Source organism: Sciurus vulgaris (genome assembly GCF_902686455.1).
Source record: "Sciurus vulgaris genome assembly, chromosome: 4".
NCBI lineage: Eukaryota > Metazoa > Chordata > Mammalia > Rodentia > Sciuridae > Sciurus > Sciurus vulgaris.
The window spans coordinates 70,820,877-70,835,954 of NC_136464.1; positions in this window are offsets into that span (position 1 = coordinate 70,820,877).

The window sequence follows — 15,078 nt, forward strand, 5'->3', positions numbered from 1 at the left end:
ATCAAAGCAGAGTGCTCATTTTAAATCCAGTTTTCATGATTTATTACCATTTGGAGTCAAGTTAAGGAAATTATTTAACTACCCTGTGCTTCTTTTTATTATTATTACTGTTTAAATACATAAAATGAAAATCATATATTTAGCTATTTTAGATAATCTTTACATAGTAATATAATTTATGAAATTTGGAATTAGTGTAGGATCTTACAAATGGTAAATACTTGATAACTGCTAGTTACTGTTCAATTAGCATTTTATTTAACTGTAGTGTGATCTACACTGATTTTTAGGAACTCCTGGTTAAAACCTAGGGTAAAGTTTCCACAGCAAACGTTTTCCAAAAGTCAATTTGTTCCTACTTTTATGATAGATTATTAGTAGTATGTTAAATTGTGTAACTATGTTGGAAATAGTTTAGGAGATGCTTATTAAGTCAAGCACATTTTAACAATTTCACAATATTTTTTAAAGACATTCATCAAAAGAAATAAAAACTTGACCACAAAAGAAGTTAAGAATGTAAATATCAACTTTATTTATATTAACAAAAGTGTGGAAATAACTCAGTTTTTCATCAGCAGGATAAAAAGCATATTGTGATATTTTCATGTGATTATATATGTATATATCACACTGAACACTGCACAATAGTCATTCCTAATCCAGTTTCACCTTCTGTCTGTAATATTCATATATCTTGATCCTTTCAAAAAGAGTGGTTGGCCACATCCACCTAACTTTTAATAGAATATATTGTTATGTTCTATTTTACTTATTAATCCCTTGTTGTGCTTGATTTATAAATTAAACTTCATCATAATTATGTATGTATAGGGGAAAAAAACCTCAACAGTATATGCAGGACTTGATGGTTTCAGGCATCCACAGAAATCTTGGAACACATCCCTTACAGGGAGAGATTGCTGTATATCTAATTACTTTATATCATTAAAATTCATGTATGAATTAAATGAAAGTGTCAGACATAAATACACAGTCTATATGATAAACTATATATGGTAGTTAAAAACAAGTAACTAATGGCAAAAGTTAACGTATTGTTTATATCTGAGGGTTGAAGAAAACACATTGAAAGGAACACAAAGAAATTCCTGTGTTACATATGTTTTATATCAGGGGTTAGTAAGCATGGCCTGCCATCAGGTTGTCTGATTGTTGATATCAATAAAGTTTTATTAAAACATAGTCTTGCCTATTCTGTTGTGTATTATTCATGACTTCTTTCATGTTATAACTACAGAATTGAGAGTTACACAGATCTTATATATGAAAAAGTCCACAATATTTACCCTGGGGCCATTTCCTGTTTGCATCCCAAACCTTGTTTTACGCCATCAATACCAAAAGCAAACCCACATTAGATTTGTCAGGAATAGATCAAGTTAATGTATCATGTAGGGAAGTTAATTCCTGGTAGTTATTTTCATTCAAAAGTTCTGTGGATACCCTATTAGTACCCAGAGAAAAAATAAAGTGACACATAATATTTCATAAAAACTGTAATGATCATTAACGCTCTTAAAGGTAATTGAACAAAGGTACATAACAATTAAAAGATAAACAAGAGAAAAATAAACGAAGTTATATTCTCTATGGTCCTCTGAAAGCAACTCAAAACATCTCATAAAAAACAAACAAATAAAAAAACACATATGTTTTAATACTTGTTCAATAATAGCAGAACAATAGCATTAAATGGTAGATGGTAGGGGTATTTTAGCCAAATAAATAAGCAAATGCTTCATTCTTTTCTCCAATAAAGAATCATTTGTTAACACATTTTCTATTATACCATGGTATGTTCCATATTCATGGATGAACTGACTAAAAACTTTAAAGCTGTCTATATTTTCTAATTAGTATTGTTATAGACTGAATGTTTGTATCCCCCCAAAATTCATGTGTTGAAAGTTAATCCCCAATGTTAGTATTTGAAGGTGGGTCCTATGGCAGATGTTTAGATCGTGAGGGCAGAACTCTTATGAATGGGATTAGTTCCCTTATAAAAGAGTCAGAAGAAACTTCCTCACTCCTTCCACCATGTGAGAACATACACACAAAGGTGGTCATCTATGCACCAGGAAGCAAGCCTCACAAGGCAGCTAATTTATTGGCACCATGATCTTAGACTCCCAACCTCCAGAACTATGAGAAATAGAATTCCGTCATTTACGAACCACTCCATTCATATAATGGTTACAGCAGCCTGAATGGACTGAGACAATATATTTTCTTTAGGATTTATAATGAATATCTCGACTCTACTTTCAAGTTTTATTATTTACAATTTAAAAGCAATAATATTTTAATTTCTCCAGCTTGGCCTCTGTGCTATTGTTATATATTTTATTTGTACCTTTGTTAGAAAACAAAAATGTGTTAATGTATCTATTTGTATAATCAAATAGCTTTTAAACAGAAGAAAAAACCTAAGTACTTATAAAAATAGTTACATTTCTGTGATTCTATTACTTTCAGCAGATAAAAAATTCTCTCTGCTAGTAGTTTTTTTCTGGAAGATTGACTTCAGCATTTCTTTCAATGTGAGTACACTGCTGATAAATTCTTTCAGCTTTTGTATGTCTGAAAATATCACAATTTTGCCTTCAATTCTGAAACATTGTTTTCTAGGTAGATGATTCAAAGTTTAAAGTGTCATCTTTCAGCATGTTAAAAGTATTGCTCCACTATCTTCCTTCTTGAATGTTTTTCAATGAGAAATCTTCTAGGATGATACTTATCTTTGATCCCCTTTAAGCAAAATATCATTTTTCTATTATTATCTTAAAACTCTATTGAAAAAAGAGTGATTTTGAAAAACTTAAGCATAATATTTCCTTTGGATGTCTTGTTTTTGTAGTTTGTTGGGTTTCTTGGACCTTGTGCTTATAGCTTTCATCAAATTTTAAAACATTTCTGCCACTGATTTTTCAAGTATGTACTGTTTTCCTTCATTCTTTGCTCTACAGTAAGTTTCCAAAAACACATATACTAGGTTTCTAGTACTTACCTCATGGTACAGTGATGCTCTGCTGATTTTTAATGTTTTTCTTTTTGTCTTTGTGTATTTTCTCCTGTTTTAATTATGCTAATTATTTCTTTGAGGAAGTTTAATCTTTCCTTGATGTCAGATAGTGAATTTTTCTTCTCAGATTATTTTATTTTTTGTTTCTAGAAATCAAATCAGTCTTTCATATACCTTTGCTGTCACCACTTAATTTTTTTAACATGTAAAATATAATTTTATAAGGATTTTTTGGCTTGCTTTGCTAATTTTAGTAGTCGTGTCAGTTTTTAGTAAGTTTTAATGGGTTGCTTCTTCTCTTCTCACTTTGAGTTGTTTATCCCAGCTTCTTTTCTGGCCTAGTAATTTTTTAAAGTGATTCTGATATACTATGATTTTTAGATATTCACCGATGGTACTGTTTTTCTATAAATGTTGTTTCAGCTCTCTACTGAGATGCAGTTAATTACAGTAAAACAGTTTATTTCATTGTGCTTTTTTGGGGTCTTTGGCCCCCTTGCTCTTCTCAACCAGTGACAAGGGAAGGGAGCACTCCCCAGCAAGGTCAGACTGGGATAGGTAGGGCCGACTGACCACCCGCACCCAGCCCTCCCCGCAGAGGACAATCAGACACGTCAGGGAGACCAATCACAGCAGGAACTCATTTATTGAGGAAGTCACACAGCTTTTATGTAGGGTGAAGGCTAGGCGGGAACCAATCAGCTTAAAGGTCAGCAAGGCATGGGGGGGTGTTCATGCAGGCGAGAGTCCCATCGGACTATATGGCAAGGACGAGCTGATCACGTTCTCGGAACTGTTGTTAACCAATCCCTGACAGTGGTCCGATTTATCGTCATTAACTTTTGAAACCGCCTTTGAGGCCTTGATCTTGCTCATATGCCAGGAAGTAAGGAGTCTGCCTGAGTTAGTTAATGTGTCATTAGTCCCAATAGTGCTTGCTTCTAAAATTTGTTGGGGGTGAGAGCAGAGTCACCTTTAAACTAAGCTAGTTATTGCCCACCAAGGGATTCAAAACCACTCAAACATTTTACAAAATACCCTCTAAACTATGAGTTTTCCCAACAAGTACTGAGGATGCTCACCATTCCTGGAACTTTATGAGCAATGTGTACTGTTCTCTTTCACCCTTCAAGTGATTCTTTCCTCAGACTCAGTGAGTTCCATCATATACATGTGCCAATCAGTATTCTGCTGAAGAATCAATCAGTAGACTTTGCAGGTCTCTGTATTTCTATGTGATTGCCTTTCTCTTTGATGCACTTCCCTGCAAACTCTAACTACCTTGCAATCTCTGTACACTCAAATTTAACTCTTTTAACTCAGTAGGTCTGCAAAGTGTCACCTGGAATAGTTTTCTCTGTGCTAGAGTAGGATAGGGAAACACTAGCTACCTTAGATTATTTTTACTATTCTAAGCCTTTTATATAAATGTGAGTATAAAGTATAATATTATACAGTATGTATTCACTTAAGTGTTCTTTCTTTCAACATGTTTTCAAATGTATCTTAACATTTTGATAAATTAAAATATCATAAGCATATAATTAAGTACTCAATACATGTCAATAATAGAGTTAGTTAAAATACATCAAGTTCACTGCATGGTAAGGGAATTTAACAAAAATAATTAACCCCAATTAATAAAGAATATATACCTAATAAGCTAATAGGTGAAAATGTAATATTAAATACTCTATGTCTAATTGGAAAGAAACCAAGAGAAGAAAAAAATTATGTTGAGAAGAAAGGACTAAAAATAAATAGAAATTTGTTTTAATCAACATCTCAGAAATGTCACTAAATTTAAGGTCACTAAAATATAAAATCACAAGTTAAATATTATTAAATCTAAAAAATGACCTATGCATACACAATATATATGTAATATAAGAACACCTAATTTTAAAAGATATGAATAAAACATAGGTATTGTGCTACAAAAATGACCAAATGATGCTAATTTCATGCATAAAGATAATCAATAGAACCAAAAAACCATAAGATGACCAGGATATTTTATCAGGTTGAAAAACATCTTAAGTCAATTATTTTGATTATGCTAAATGATACAGAGAGGAAAATGTCAAAATAAAAAGTGAGAAAATAGGAAAATTGAGCCTCAAAATAGAATGTGAAGCAGAGATTCTATAACTGAAAAAAATTCCCTAAAAAAATGAAATAAATAAAAATTCAAAATCTCACCAGCATACCAGAAGAATGAGAATGATAGTTGACAGTGAAGATAGGTGAATAGATATTCTCTAAATAAATAAAGCAAGAAGATTGAAAAAATTAACAGACCATCTTGAATATGTAGCAAATATCAAACTATCTAGCATGCATGTCATATGAATTTGTGCCAAAGAAGAGAAAATGGTGGAGGAAATTTTGACTAAGTTTCCAAAATTTGATAGTAATTCCAAAATTACTCTTCCAGCTGAATAAAAATTATACCAGAAAGAAAGAAACAAAAAAGAAAACATGAAGCAATTAATAGCATTGAAAAAAGTAAAAATATATGATTATTTAGTTCTATTGATTTACTTAATATTACATGATTTCAGATAGGCATAATATTTTCTTACCAAGTTTCAAAACACATGTAGATGTTATACAAATGATAACGTATTACCTAAATAAGATAGTTTCAATGACCTATACTTCCTAGTGATGGATTAATACAAGAGTTTTCAAATTGATATCTCATTACCTCAACATTATTTATTAAAAAGACAATAGTTTTCACTTGAATGAAATATAACTTTTGACATATCAAGTTACTGAATGTATGTGGTCCAATTATATGTTATCCACTGAATTTCATTGATTTAATTATGTTGTGGTTTCAATGCTATTATGAATAATATTGTGTTTTAACTACTTTTATCTTTAATATGACCATAACAGGAATCCTTATTTGTTCATAGTCCTGAAAGAATTTCTTCCTTATTTTATGAGCTAGTATGGAGTATGTGTAAATGTTTTAGCTAATTTTATCATGTGAATGATTTACCATTAGTCCTAGTTTGTTAATTTTAAGGTTTGTCAAATACATTTTTAGAATCTTTCAAGACAGTTAATTTTTAATTCCTTCTGTTTATTAACATATTGAGTCAGAGATTAATTTTCTAAAGTTAATCTCTACAATAAAATCCACTTTGGTCATGATTCATTGCTTTTTTATATGTCAAAGAAATTTTCTTATATTTCATACAAGATAAGGTTTTTCAGCTATATTCATGAGAAATAGTATGCTATAATTTATGACATTTGTACTCTTTGTCATGTGTTTCATTTATGTTGGATCTCTCTCCTTACAAGTCACTAATTATAACAATAACAGTCCCTTATTACTAACAGAAAGTAAAAACTTGAACAGATACTTTATAAAAAAATAAACCTGTATAAAAATAGACAATAGTAGATGGTAGAGTGAAACAGACATTATTACCTCATGTACATATATGACTGCATGACTGATGTGATCCTACAGTATGCACACCCAGAAAAATGGGAGATTACATTCCATTAATGTATGATCTATCAAAATGTATAAATGCATTCTACTGTCATGTACAACTAATTAGAACAAATAAAAAATATTTTTTAAAAAACACCATAAGTACCTGAAAATGTGCTGGACTATTTTTATCATAGAGCTGAAAATTATACAGTAATAAGACAGCACTTCATATTCAGTGTTCAGATTGGTAAGTGACCAGAGAGAAAAGAGGTTGAAGATCTTGGTTTCCATTTATCTCTCCCTCTGGGCTTTAAAACTTATTGAGTGTTCTTGCATGCCAAACTCAAGTGAGGCTGGCTAACTCTCCACACCTTGAGGCCTAAAGCATTCACTCTGCTTTTTAGAGGCTTTTGTTTGCCTCTTCTGGTCCAGCACAATTGCAATAATACATGTAATGACCTGAATGACTCAGGACCTTATTAGTAAGCCTCTAGCCAGGGTCCAGAGTGGGAAAATGCTTCCCAGGATAGCTGTGGATTCTCAGCTGTCCTCTGGAATGCTTCTTCAGATTTTTTTTTTTATCTTAAATACTATTTTTTTTAATTCTTTCATGCCTTTGAATATAAGTTTGATGTTTGAGCAGTGGTCTTTCTCTGCCATTAATATTCAATCCTATCAAGAGTTATCTAGAAGAATATTCTTTTATAGAATATTTAAAACTCATTTTTTAGTGTGATGGTATAGGAAACTTGAAAAAAAAGTAAATCATCTACTCTATATTTGGCCCTGTGTCAAGCAATAGGGTTGAATTAATGATATTTTAACCTGTATGACATTTTCTTATGAAAGCATTTTCCTATGAAATGCAAAGATGAAACTAAATTAACCACAAAAAATTGTTTCATAAAAATGTGAATATCCTCTCCCAAGTTTTCCTTTTTGAAATTTATTCATCCTGTAATCTAATTGTGCTTTGTCTATCAAACATATTTCATCCTTCTAACAAGAATTTCATACACGAATTTTAATATCTACTGGAGATCTCTGTTGGAATAGAAATTTCTTAAAATTTTTCTTATTTAAAAAACATTAACTTTTTTTGTATATATTTAAGCATACTAAGGTTAAATTCCTTGTATAAGAAATTGCATTTCTTTCTTCTTTAGGGAAGTATGTGTAGGAAACAGATGGCATAATATGATTATTAACAGTTGGCACAACAGGTAAGAAATGAGAAAAATTTAAGGGCTATTGAACGCTAGGGAACAATATTCATCCTGGCACGCAGGGAATTAACCATAAAGCTCTCGTTAGTTTTAATGAGTAAGTATGCCCAATCTGGAAATTTTCACATTGAATCAGCACAAAGTTATATAGCACAGGTGTTTAATTGTCAATGGATTTAACATTATGATCTGAATAGATTAAAAGACTATGGGATAAAAAACTATCAGTCCCAAAGAGAGAAAGATCTAGGAAACAAAATTGTTATTTTAAATTTGAAAATATTTTGAAAACTTGTGAAATATGTTGAGCAGAAATTTGCTCCATCTCATTTAATTAATTTTAGAGGTACGTTTTTGTTTCCTGAGCAGTGCATATTAAAATAGTTAAGGTTTTGTAATTTCAGTACTTTATTCTATTTTAATTTCAATAGGATTAATTTTATTTAAATTTATTCTGTATAATAAAAGTCATTTTCTGATACCCAAGCACTAAACCTTTATTAGTGTTCCCAATGTAATAACCTCAATGTCCTAGAGGTTCATTTTAATGAGTGCTAATGAATTTGTGGTTTTTATCTTGTTCAGTGAGATAGTAATTTCTTATCATGTTATGTAATCCAGGTTAGGTGAAAGAAGATATTGAACAGGCTGCCTTTTGCTAACTATATTTATCTAAACTTTTTTGCTATTTTTGTACATGAGATTTGTAGAAATCACCAAGAAACTTGATATCATATCTTGACAACTCCAGAGATTTACTGTATTGTTTCTACTTTATAAGATATCAGTGAGAGACCTCTTCATGTCTTTACCATTTTGAATGTATTATAGATTCTTTCATGAATTTGTTTCCAATAGTTAGGCTTTATTGCATTGCTTATTCCCCTCATTTATCTGGTCTGTCATAAGTACATATGATTTGCAATTGTTAAAAAGTCATTATTTGCTCAACTACTTTTTAAATTACAGAGATGATAAAACTTGGACTGAGAACATGTGAATAGTTTTGATAATTAAATCAATCTCTTATCCAAGATAAAATTTCTTATAACTGTATGCTGTTTGGTTACATAATTTCTATAGCCGTGTAAACATGATTTTGTAATATTTACACATTCCCCCTTATTTCATACATTCTAGACAGGTAATTGAAACTGTCCAAACCTTTTATCTCTGATAAATAATTGAGATGAGATGTGTTCTCAGGATAAAAAGGAATCAAGGAGTAAACTATGTCTGTAACTAAAGAACTCAATTATATATTGTGTTTTCTGTTTCTCATATGTTAACTGTGATGGGCTGACAGATCTGACAACATGAGAATGTTATAGGCCAGACTCTAAGGGAAATGACTAAACAGACTCCGTTTTGCTCTGACACTCCATGTTACATAGGAAATAAGCTTCTCCCATGGGAACACCCCGCCTCTGTACCCATCATCATCAGTTACTTGGTGTGACGTAATATACAATGGCAACTCCCATGTAGCAAAGAATTGCTCTCTTTTGATTCCTATTGCTCCTAAACAATGTACCATGTGAACAGTGATTGTGTGGATGTTAGCAACCATTCTTTAGTTTGTACCTCGGTAAGGGTCATTTTGACCCACTTCCCCCTCTGTCGATGATCTCATGATGTTAATGTGTAATTTCGAATCATAGCAACAGACATTTATGATTGATGTGATTTTTGGTATAAGAACCCCTACAACCCTGTGGTCAGGGCTGTTCTCCCAATAGTCATTTTATTGGGGCCTTGTGTGAGACAGTCAGCAGGCCAGCTTAATAAAGACTCTCAAATTTGGACTTCTCAGTGGTGATCGGTCTGTTCTTAAGTTGCACCCCATAACATTAACAAGCAAGGGAATTATTTGAAGACATGTGTAACAGCCATTCTGGTGTCGCAATGTCATGTTTCTAATTTGTTAGATCTGTGTTAGGATTTGGGAATTCAATATTTAATAAATGTTTATTCATTTATTATTTATCTAATTTTCAAATTGTCAAAAGAATGAGAAGTACCTGTCTAGATGAGAACTGAAAATTAATATATTTATCATTGGTAGTTTCCATAAAAATTGAAAAATAATAAGCACACTTTTTCCCAAAACTTTGTTTAAGGTTTTTACCATCTTGATTGGGGACAAATATCTGTATCTATTTCGCTTGTTTTTGAAATGTTTCTTGTAAGGAAAAAAGCAAAAAATAAAATTTAGCTTGGGATGTGGCTGCAATAAAGCACTTGCCTAGCATGCATGAAGCCCTGAACTCAATCCCCCATACCACATAAATAAGTAACAAATTCATAAAAGAAAACAGTATTATTCACAAATGACAGAAATTGCTAGTTCCCCTCCATTTAGGTATACTAATTTTCTAAACCTGGGCCTAGACATACAAATACAATGTCACATCTTTAGGCTTTTCTTATTTTTTTCCCTAAATTTGAATTCTTCCTCTGTCCTTGTTAAATTCCTAATTAGCCTTCAAAAACCAGCTCAGGTGTCATTTCCATGTTTACTCCCAATCCTCTGAGTTGGACACAATTTCTCTTGTCTGGGCACCTTAATAGTGCTTTCTCTTCTCCTACAGATAATTTTGTGACCTTGAATCTTTTATGTTTACAGTATTAGATAAGGAACTCCTTTAGAGTACAGACTGTTGTTTACTTACACTTTCACTCTACATCCCCCCAAAATTTCACTTAAATAGTAGATGCTCTTGTAAGTGTTTGATGAATTGAACTGACTATGAAATTGTTAAGTTCTCATTTTACTGTGACCACAGTATGGCTTCCAGAAGCGTGCTGAGGATGTTAGGTAGTGATTTTCTTCAGTCTTAATGGTAAATTGTCACAGATGAAAAGACAGCTAAAATGAGCTTGCATGTAGTTATTCAAAAAGTGGTTTTTAAATGTCTTTTAAGGTGTATAGTTTTAAATGTAACATCAAGTATAATTAAATGGGAATATACTTTGCACAATTATTTTCAAATTTTGCCTTATCAATGCATATGAAACCTGGAAGTTATATTTTTCTAAATTAACTATGAATTGTTTCTCAACTTTTTTTGACATTGATTTCCATGCCTACATTACACTTTTGAATTATGTTACAGAGTAAAAACTCTTAGGCATGAAGTTACTTGTAATACAAAATGCATGAGGTTTCATTGGGGTTTTTCATTAGGTGTTGGTTTTAAAAGCAGAAGCAACTTTACCCTTCATGTTAAAGAAGAAAAGTAATCACCCTAGTAATAAATGGTTGGGATTTTTGTTATACTGAGACAAAGAGAAGATGAAGGAAAAATAGTTGACACTATGAGAGTCCTTCAGTGTGGGTAGAAGTATCACTTCAGGTAAAGCCGAAGCCTTCCTACAGGTAGACAAGGTAATCAGCAGGACAGGGACCCTATATTAACATAAGGAACTAAAGTGGAAAGAACTCTTAAATAGTTAATGACCTAAAGCTAAATCAAACTTTACTGATGGCAAATTATTAAAGAGTATCAAGTATTAAATGAGTTCTATAAAGGACTCAAATGAAAGATCATTTCATTTCTAAAATTCCCCCCAAATGTTTTTCTCTTAGGATATTTCTTTAGATATAGTTATATGTTTTGTTTTACAATATAATTTTTGAGAAATTTTAAATGAACAGATGACAATTAAAATATTAGGATTGTCAGAGGAGGAAGTAGATGAAGGGATGAGAACAGTATGTGTAACCATACCATCTCTATAGAAAAACTACTCAATACACATAAAGGGTATTCATGCCATTTTCATAGATTATGAAATAATCAGCTACATTACATACTTCATCATGTATTATGTAAAGAAAAAAGATGATTTATATACAGATGAAATATATAATTATTTATATTTCTTAGTGCAGCATGGTTAGGCAGCACATGGAATTTTTTTCCCCTAAAATTTGATTCATTTGCTTTAATGTACCAAAAAGCTGACTACTTAACACATTACATATAAGATAATGAGACTATCAGAAAGAAATTTTTTAAATGTTTAAAATTAATAATTTCATATAGTTGCAGATATTAGAATTGTGATAAAATTCAAGATGCTTAATTTGCTAGCTGTGATTTAAAAACAGAAGGAACTAAGTGTAAGTACTTATGGTATGGCAATGACTATTCAACCAGAAATTATCCTTGGTCATCAGAAAGGTTACCTTCTGTCATTTATCAAATTCCATATCCTTTGAAGATGAACTTTTTATATAAAGTAGAAAGGAATGTTCAGAAAATTCAGGAATTTATCAATGCCAGGTAAAACAGGCTACATCTGCATGTAGTCTAAAATGAATGAGACAATTGAAAGGAATGAGAAATTGGTGAATGGCAGAATGAAAATAGCAATTTTATTGCACCTTTATGGTCTTTTTTTATGTATTGGATATTTCCTATGAAATAAGAGCATAACCATCTGATCCATCAATAAAACAATGATTTGCAATTGGAATACTTAATTGACCATAAAAATAGCAGACTAAAAGTGAATATATGATAGTATGGTTATGTCAATTAAAATTCCCAAGGAAGTATTTCAAATGTCTAATTAAAATGTACAATCAGAGGTTTTAGCATAGTTATTGTGATATGGGATCACAAATCTTTTCATTATACCTATGGCACTGCCCTTTCTGAAATGAGTTCACTGCATTGGAAAATGTTTTATTAAGAAAGCCTAATATTAGTATTGGTATCAGATAGTGAGATGGTGAAATTCATAAACTAATGAGGTTTTATGTAATTGGTTAATTTTCTTTTCCCTTTATCAGTAAATATAAATCATTTCTTGGTTTTGGGGAAAAAATCTTCTATTTTAAAAAGTGTCATAAAAATCATAAAACACACAAAAATGGTTGTATTTTTGAATGCATTAGCTACTGTGACAGACATAATTTTTTCCAATCCTACATTCACATATAAAATGATTTTAGGAAGAAAATTTTCTCTGAAACAATTCTTCAAAGAACAAAAACATTTCATAGGCAACAGAAAATTTCATAGAATAAGGGATATTACTATTTGTCTTCATGTAAAGTTACCTGAGAATAGAACAAAAATATGGCAATAACTCAGATCAATATACTTCAGGTGCCAAACATCTTTCATTATGGTATAAAATCCCTCTTTGTACATAAATTGTTATTCTGTCTTCCATCGGTTCTCAACAGAAAGGGGGAATATATATTTTTAGATTAAGCTGAAAGTATTTGGAAAAATTGTTGATGAAAAAATTTCATTTTGCCTAAAAATATTTAATCATTTAAAAACTATAAATATGTATTTATTACCTATGTTTCTTCAGCTCATAACTGGTGATAACTTTCTAAAGACAGGGCAGACTGTCCTTATGACTCACTGGAAATAAGTCTTCTACCAAGCAACTAATAGAAACATACATTGAGTCTCAGGAAAACCTTGTTGTTTAGGTATGTTTCAGTTTATTAGAAATTAAGTATTTTCTATCTCTGCAGATATACATATTCTGTCATAATACAAATTATACTGCATAGAGTATCAAACATATTTAGCCTTGATTAAAAAGTCATAATCCCTGTTTATTTTAAATATATACTACAGACTTGTCAAGATGGTGGACTAGCGGGTGACTGCATTTCATGTTGCTCCAGGACTCAGGATTCAAGAAGAGGAGATATTGAGAGACTTGGGACCAACTCAAAGCCGCCGGATGAATCTCTCCCGTTGGGGAGGCATCCCGGATGGGATGGTAGTCCAGCAACACAGGTAACTTTGTGAAGTAGAGTTGCCAGAGACACCCTGCTGGAGCAGTGAACTTGGACAACTGGGAGAATTGTAGAGGAGGGCCGCTCAGCACAATGCTTGGACTTGGAGCAACTGCACAGGAGCTCCAGGCAGCTGCGCAGAGGAGGAGGTGCGTGGCAAGTTGCTTGGACTCAGAGTGACTGCACTGGGACTCCAGGTGGCTGCTTGGAGGAGAATCCATGCAGCGAGTTGTTTGGACTCTCGGCGACTGCACCGGGGCTCTGGGTGACTGCTGGGAGGAGGAGGTGCGCAGTGAGTTGCTTGGACTTGAAGCGACTGCACCGGAACTCCAGCCGGCTGCCCAGAGGAGGAGGCGCGCAGCAGGTCGCTTGACACGGAGAGATCTCAACAGAACTCCAGGTGGCTGCTTGGAGGAGAGCCCGTGCAGCGAGTCGCTTGGATTGCGAGCGCTGCACTGGAACATCGGGTGGCTGCCTGGAGGAGGAGGAGTGCAATGCATCGCTTGGTAGATGAGTGCACTGAGGCTCTAGGTGGCTGCTCAGAGGAGGGGCCGCACAGCCAGGTGAATACGTGCAGAACACCGTCCCAGGAACTAGGCGGCTTCTTGCTGGAAGAGCCACACAGAGACAAGCTTAGGGGTGGAGCGAAGGTTCCAGGACTGAGGGCAGGTTCTCTGAGAATGGACAGCCTAAGGAGACTCTTCTACCCAGGGCGAGGCTCCCAGGTCCTGGAGGTAGGTCTCAGCCCCTGGGAACAGTGCAGAAGAAGGCTGCCCAGCCCAGGCAGTAGTTGTGGATTGAGGGGAACGTCTAGGAAGAGAACTGACCAGCGAGACCTCCCCACCAGGTGAGTCTTCCCTGCTGGGTGAGGTTTTCCCACAAGGATGGTAAAACCAGAGACACAGGCCCAATCAGGGCTTGCCTCAACCTGTAGCCTAGTTCCCCTTTGGATGACCATTGGTCAACAAGGAGAGGTGCCTCTGCCCACTAGCAGGGAATATACCCCACCTGAAGGACACCACCCCTAGAGAGGCAGCTTCTTTGTGGAGCACCGCATTACCAACTTCCTCCAAGACTTCAGGCTACTGAAGAGTAGGAGGGGATATACTAGAAATCTTCAGGGACACTGTAAGTCAATAGAGGAAATCCGCAATATCTCAGCGTCCAGTGATACCAAAACAATATGAGAAAACAAGGGAGGAAAATGCCCCCCAAAAACCTAGATGTCAGATCAATAAAATCCAATGACAGCATAGCAGAAGATGATAGAGAGGGAGTTCAGAATGTACATAATTAAAATGATCATGGAAGCAAATGATGAGATGAAAGAACAAATGCAGGCACTGAATGATCGCACCAATTGACAGTTAAAAGAGCAAATACAGGAAGCAAAAGATCATTTCAATAAAGAGTTAGAGATATTGAAAAAAACCAAAAATAAATCCTTGTAATGAAGGAAACAATAAACCAAATTAAAAACTCCAGAAAGCATAATCAATAGGATAGAACACCTGGAAGACAAAACCTCAGATACTGAAGATAAAATATTTAATCTTGAAAATAAAGTTGA